Source organism: Oryx dammah, unplaced genomic scaffold (assembly GCF_014754425.2).
Source record: "Oryx dammah isolate SB20612 unplaced genomic scaffold, SCBI_Odam_1.1 HiC_scaffold_17, whole genome shotgun sequence".
In the NCBI taxonomy this organism is placed as follows: domain Eukaryota; kingdom Metazoa; phylum Chordata; class Mammalia; order Artiodactyla; family Bovidae; genus Oryx; species Oryx dammah.
The window spans coordinates 33,280,519-33,286,032 of NW_024070201.1; the positions used below are offsets into that span (position 1 = coordinate 33,280,519).

A 5,514-nucleotide genomic window follows, 5' to 3' on the forward strand; every position below is an offset into this window, starting at 1 on the left:
AATCCCGCCTGGTGTCATGGGAATGTGCCCAGGTTGCTATGGGGAAGCTTTCAGCCATGGCTGCCGCAAGGCAGCCCCCTGCCAAATCCTGTCTTGCTGATTCTCAGTGGGGAAGTGGGAAGTCAGAGGAGAAGGTTCCAACCTGTCAGTTAGAAGGGAAATAGCTGAGAAACCATCTCCCCATCATGTTAATGATCTCAGCATGAGAGAGAGGGATAGAGACTATTTGGTAGAGGAGGTCAGGGGAAGAGATGGAGGGAGGGGAGGTGATCAAATGGGGTTAGGAGCAGGAAGGTGATGTGTAACCCTGTGTTCGAGGGAGGCGGAGGCTGCCTGGCTCCTGAAGACTGCTAAGCATTCCATCTGTTCACACCTACTTATGTAGCTGATGACCTCAGACCCACCTACTTGTCCTGCTCTACCCCTTCCCTGCTCTTCTTCCGGTTGCCCCGCCCCCTCCCCCCAGGAATGACAGCAGCAGAGATAAGGATGTGCTGTTTTATGTAAGAATCCAAAATCTCTGCTAACTTGTGGATTAGAGAGCCAGTCAAGGCCAAGGACAAGGCTGCCGCCCATGGCCCTGGTCTGTGTCCTGAAACACACTGGTGTGGTTACTTATTTTGGCTGGAGAGCAGGGTCACTGGGACTGAATTCTTGAAAGTGAAATGAAACTTGACAGTGGGAGATATTCCTGCCTCTACTGAATCATAAAACTGGGATCTTTGGGCCAAGTGAGCAGGAACCTGCTCACTCTAGTTCTTTTCTTCATGGAAGAAGATTCTGGAGGACTTTAGCCTGAAAAGTCATAATAGGCAAGATGCTATAGCAGAATGTTTTTTATTTTTTTTTATTCAACTTTTTTAAAATTTTTATTTTTACTTTATTTTACTTTACAATACTGTATTGGTTTTGCCATACATTGACATGAATCCACCACGGGTGTACATGAGTTCCCAACCCTGAACCCCCCTCCCACCTCTCACCCCATATCATCTCTCTGGATAATCCCAGTGCACCAGCCCCAAGCATCCTGTATCCTGTATCGAACATAGCCTGGCGATTTGTTTCTTACATGATAGTATACATGTTTCAGTGCCATTCTCCCAAATCATCCCTCCCTCTCCCTCTCCCTCAGAGTCCAAAAGTCTGTTCTATACATCTGTGTCTCTTTTGCTGTCTCGCATAGAGGGTTATTGTTATCATCTTTCTAAATTCCATATATATGCATTAGTATACTGTATTGGTGTTTTTCTTTCTGGCTTGCTTTACTCTGTATAATCGGCTCCAGTTTCATCCATCTCATTAGAACTGATTCAAATGTATTCTTTTTAATGGCTGAGTAATACTCCATTGTGTATATGTACCACAGCTTTCTTATCCATTCATCTGCTGATGGACATCTAGGTTGTTTCCATGTCCTGGCTATTATAAACAGTGCTGCGATGAACATTGGGGTACATGTGTCTCTTTCAATTCTGGTTTCCTCGGTGTGTATGCCCAGCAGTGGGATTGCTGGGTCATATGGCAGTTCTGTTTGCAAAAAATATGGAACGCTTCACGAATTTGCATGTCATCCTTGCGCAGGAGCCATGCTAATCTTCTCTGTATCATTCCAATTTTAGTATATGTGCTGCCGAAGCGAGCACCAGAATGTTTTTTAAATTGTTAGTTGTGAATTTAGTGAGTTGTGATCAGAATAATATACAAAAAAATGAAATGGAGTAGACAATAGTCCAGGGTATGTTAATTACATGGAAAAGGTAGGTATTGTTTCATGAAATTCTTTTTAGTGTTATGTGTGTGATTGTGTGGATGTGTACTGGGTCATGATGTATTTCCTGCAGTAAATCACAGCCGAAAACTTGGAACATCTTTGTTCTTTTAGAAAATGTCAGGAGTGGAGACTTAGATTCACTGTAGGGTCTGCCAGAAAGTTGCTGTGTGACCTGTGGTGAGTTGTTTTTCTCTCTGATTTTCATTTTCCTCATCTGTGATGTAAATGAAAGAAACCAAATGAAGAGATTAAATCGATGATCTCTATGGTTCCTTCCAGCATCACATTCTATAATTTTTCTTTAAGATTCTATGATTTTAAAGATAAATGAGGATTTATTTTGTCTTTAACCATTCTCAAGGAAGGAGATGGCATCCTCTCCAATAAGCAATAATTTCCATTAAAAAGCAGCTCCTTCTCTTTAAGCTTCATTCATTCACCAATTATATATTGATATGTCAGACACTGCTTTAGATCCCGGAGAGCCAAGTGGGATAAAACACAGAAAGCCCTGTACATGTGATGTTGCCTTAGAAACCTCTGTAGCAGAGACTTCCCTGGCAGTGTAGTGGTTAAGACTTTGCCTTCCAATGCAGGGGGTGCGGAACTAAAATCCCACATACCTTGAGGCCAGAAAATCAAAACATTAAAAAAAAAAAAAACAGAAACAATATTGTAACAAATTCAATAAAATCTTTAAAAATGGCCCAGATCAAAAAAAATATTTTTTTAAAAAGGAAACCTCTGTAGCAGTTATGTTTTTTTTTCCCCACTTACCATACATTAAAATAAAACAAAACTGAAAACCTTTCTTTAGACTTGAGAGGATAATTTGCATTTTTCCAGCAATTGGTTTGGACCCTCAGCTTCTCCTTCCATGAAGTGGGAATGCAATATTGAAATGCTAGGAAATCAAAGTCTAAAGGAGTTCTTGGTTATGTTTTTGTTTGTTTAGAAGGGTGACCTGACCTGATAATCTCAAATAGATAGAAATCTCAGTGTTCCAGTCAGGAAATTATTATTTTCCTTGAATGCTTTTCTTTTTTCCTAGGAGCTCTTGAAACCACAGACCATTCACTGAAAGATAATTCATTTTAAAAGGTTCTATTTCAGCTCCTTGACATATTCATCTTTCAGTATAGAGATGAAAAGCCTCCTTTGAGGACTTTGGGATTGGGGAGACATCTTTCTGGCCCTTAAGTCAAAACTCTACTTTTGGAGAAGGGGCTGGGTAAAACGTGCAGACTCCTGGCTAAATTCATTGATTAGGAGTACTGGGAACTTTAGAGTCTGAAATAATGTTGACCACCAGGGGGCAGTAAGCACCTGGTTTTTCCACACCACCAATGACTGGAGAAGGAAATGGCAACCCATTCCAGTACTCTTGCCTGGAAAATCCCATGGATGGAGGAGCCTGGTGGGCTGCAGTCCATGGGGTCACAAAGAGTCGGCTACGACTGAGTGACTTCACTTCACTTCACTTCACTTCAATGACTGCCATTCCTGTCTACTTTAGCCTGCAATTACAGGCTGGCAAAATCACCTTTTCAAAATATACCCAGCCAAGTCAGAGCCCCTGAATGCCAGGACTATAATCAGTCATTTGGCTGACACTCTGTCTTTCATCTCCCAAAATTGAACAGGCAGGGCCATTCACTGATTCAAAAGGTATCTATGGAATCCATTTATGTTTCTAGTACTGCGCTAGACTCTGCCAGTCCAGCCTTCATCAAGGCAAAGCCTCTGCTCTCCAGGACCCACCCTCTATGTTTTTCCATGACGAGAGACAAGGGCTTGCTGCCCCCAAGGTGGTTTTGCATGGTCCTGAATCCAGGGTTCTAAAGCTGTTTTCTTATAGTGAGGGGAAGGTTCTAGGTATTAGGATCATAATCTTGACAATTTCAAATGAAAGAATGTACATCTCTGTGAATGAGGTTTAGGAACTGCCTTTGGTATTATAACTAAACTTTGGAATATGAGTTGGAGCTGACTGTTGAGCCTCATTATGAACCCCAAGACGGGAATCACTGTTTTGCTGGGTAACCTTGCAGGACTGATCAATCTTTCTGGACCCAGATTTTCCCAGCTGCTTTCAGAAAAGGCCAGGACACTAACAGAAAACTTTGTGAGATAAAAGAGAATGTGGGCATTACCCCAGTATAAAAACCCAATGGGGATTTTGCCTGCCCTTTTGCTATGTGTTTACAGCTGGTTGTTTAGTTGTATAACTGGTAGCTCGCCCTGCCACTTCTTTTATTTGGTATAGATAAAGGATCTAGGTTATGTTAGAACTGTAGTATTGGAGGGTAGTATGGAGGTTCCTCGGAGAAGGCAATGGCACCCCACTCCAGTACTCTTGCCTGGAAAATCCCCTGGATGGAGAAGCCTGGTAGGCTACAGTCCATGGGGTCGCTGAGGTTTGGACACGACTGAGCGACTTCACTTTGACTTTTCACTTTCGTGCATTGGAGAAGGAAATGGCAACCCACTCCAGTTTTCTTGCCTGGAGAATCCCAGGGACGGGGGAGCCTGGTGGGCTGCCGTCTATGGGGTCACACAGAGTCAGACACGACTGAAGTGACTTAGCATGGAGGTTCCTTAAAGAAGTAAAAACTACCATATGACCCAGCAATCCCACTGTGTATATACCCTGAGAAAACCATAATTCAAAAAGACACATGTACCCCAATGTTCCCTGCAGCACTATTTACAATAGCCAGGACATGGAAGCAACCTAAATGTCCATTGACGAATGGATAAAGACAATGTGGAACATATATAAATGGAATATTACTCGGCCATAAAAAAGAATGAAATTGGGTCATTTCTAATGATGTGGGTGAGCCTAGAGTCTGTCATACAGAGTGAAGTAAATAAGAAAGTGAAAAACAAATATCATAACTTAACTCATGTATCTGGAATCTAGAAAAATGCTACTGATGAACCTATCTGCAGGGCAGGAATAAAGATGCAAATGTAAAGAATGGGCTTGCTGGCACAGTGGGGGAAAGAGAGGCTGGAACAAATTCAGACAGTAGTATTGACATATATACACTATCACGTGTGAAACAGATAGCTCGCAGGGAGCTGCTGTCTAGCACATGGAGCTCACCTTGGTGCACTGTGGTGACCTAGAAAGGTGGAATGGGGAAGTGAGAGGGAGGCTCAAGAGAGAGGGTGTATATATACATGTATACACTTAGAGCTGATGCATGTTGTACAGCAGAACCTTCACACCACATTGTAAAGCAATCATATTCCAATTAAAAATAAATTTTTAAAAATGCAAAAGAAAAAATGTAATACATGGTCATATATTGATTAAATAAAATGTCATATATTGATTAAATAAAAAAAAATTTTTTAAGCTATAGTATTGGAACACAGAAGTCAATAAATTATCCAACCAAGGGATCAGATTTTATTTTTCACAAATTGAATGAATTGAGTGTGTAAATGGATGACATAGCTCACTGGCTTTCTTAAAGATAGGATGAAATGAGAATAATTCTGGGACATACTTATCCCACCCCAAACTTTCTTGGGTGGGTATTGCCTATAGGTCATGTTGAAAAAGTTTGGCAGGATTCCCTGTGCAACAAGGAATTGATGGATATATAATTATGTAATTAATTATATTGGCTTCCCTGGTGGCTCAGTGGTAAAGAATCCTCCTGCCAATGCAGGAGACTTGGGTTTGATCCCTGGGTTGGAGAGATCCTCTAGGAAAGAAAATGGCA

The 5,514-nt window shown here is 41.5% G+C and overlaps 1 non-coding gene across 1 annotated transcript; it reads right to left on the bottom strand.

Annotated features, from left to right (window-relative positions):
* Positions 1 to 1,539: 1,539 nt before the first annotated feature.
* On the bottom strand, positions 1,540 to 1,646 carry LOC120877148. The gene has a single exon (XR_005724274.1). It is a non-coding gene; the product is annotated as a U6 spliceosomal RNA (small nuclear RNA).
* Positions 1,647 to 5,514: the final 3,868 nt, after the last annotated feature.